The following is a 1,505-nucleotide window of genomic DNA, read 5'->3' on the forward strand; positions in this document are numbered from 1 at the left end:
CACATCTCATGTAAAGGCACTTTGCAATACAACAAGATGCAATTTTCATAGAAAAAAAAATAAAAAATATATATATATATATATATATATATATATATATATATATAGGTACTTTATCTGCCTCCTCCGTTAGGGAAAAAGTCCAGCCTTAAGGGCTTGCTTGAAATTTTAAATATTTTTAAAGCTCTCTTTTTGCAGACATAGTGGAATTCTAATAGAATGTAATAAAATACCCTTTTTACTCTAAAGCTGGAAACTTTTGTTCGTTTTAGCAAAAATGTGAAAATGTAAAGTTACAAAGGCAAGTGATTGCTTTTTTTTTATACTCAAATTAATTTAGTTCAGCATTTTCTGCAAGATTTACTTTATGTAATATGATGCTAAAAAAACTATTAACATATATCAATGTTGTCTAACACTTTGTGACAAACTGGTAAGGTAAATATTTTCTGTATATACATGTGACAATTTATGTTGTTCTTGCTATTATTATTATTATTATTATTATTATTATTATTATTATTATTATTATTATTTATTTTACACTGTAGTGTAAATGAAAAAAAAACCTTTTTGTTTTCAGAGGTCTCTGGAAAAGTTAATACAAACGGAAAAGTTGAACATTTTGATAAATCTACATGTTTTCCCTCTGGACAACAGTTGGATAACAAGGTCAACACCACTTCTGTTTGTTCATAGAGAAGTTCTGCAAGGACGCTGGAAACTGAAAGATTAGGAACATGAAAACAGCTGAAGCTCACTCTGTCTCAGTCTGCTAATTCTCATTTTTATAGAGATAATATGGAGTCGTGTATTGATTGTTGCTAGATTTAATCTTTTTTTTTTTTTTGTCTGATTATGATTGTTCGTCACTCATACGCAGACTGCCAGTCAAAGCAGAGTGTGTTTTGTTTGGCTAAGTTCCTGATCTGATCTTTTACAGATTATGGTAATTAATAGGATTTACAGCCAAAAGTCTGATTTTAATTGTACAGTAGACAGGCAGTGAATTCCCTTTTTCTTGCATTTGCTCATTTAAAATTAGTCTTTAGATAAGACATTACTCTCAGAAGTCTTACATGTTGCATTTGTAACTTGATGTTATTCTTGGTCAATTATTTTGTTATACAGTTCCGTCATGAACCACACCAAAGGTGTGCAATCTGTAGCTTGATGCATTTCTGTATTATCAACCTACCTGAAACTAAAAGTTGATTATATTTATGACTTGCACATTGAAAAGCTTAGAAATATTAACTTCTAATTTTGCACAACGTGAGAGTTCAAAGTCAGCTTGCTATTTTATTAATTTCTATCAAATTGTGGAGACTGAAATGAATCAGTTCTTCACTTTTAAAAAAGGTCTGGTCGTTTCCTTTTTCGTAAACAATAGCAATGTCACACTGTGAGGAAAATAACTATTTGATCCCCTGCTGTGTCTTTGCTCACAAACAAATGGACTGACTCTAAATCATAAGGTGGTTTCATTTTGGTGTCAAGCAGTA

General features: G+C 30.4%; 1 protein-coding gene across 1 annotated transcript in view; it reads left to right on the plus strand.

The window, feature by feature from the left end:
• The window catches only part of LOC103135741 (corticotropin-releasing factor receptor 2), a 51,505-nt gene that overhangs the window by 45,767 nt on the left and 4,233 nt on the right, over nucleotides 1–1,505 (plus strand). The gene's annotated exons all lie outside the window — the stretch shown is intronic.

The sequence above is a fragment of the Poecilia formosa genome, unplaced genomic scaffold (assembly GCF_000485575.1).
Source record: "Poecilia formosa unplaced genomic scaffold, Poecilia_formosa-5.1.2 Scaffold27, whole genome shotgun sequence".
In the NCBI taxonomy this organism is placed as follows: domain Eukaryota; kingdom Metazoa; phylum Chordata; class Actinopteri; order Cyprinodontiformes; family Poeciliidae; genus Poecilia; species Poecilia formosa.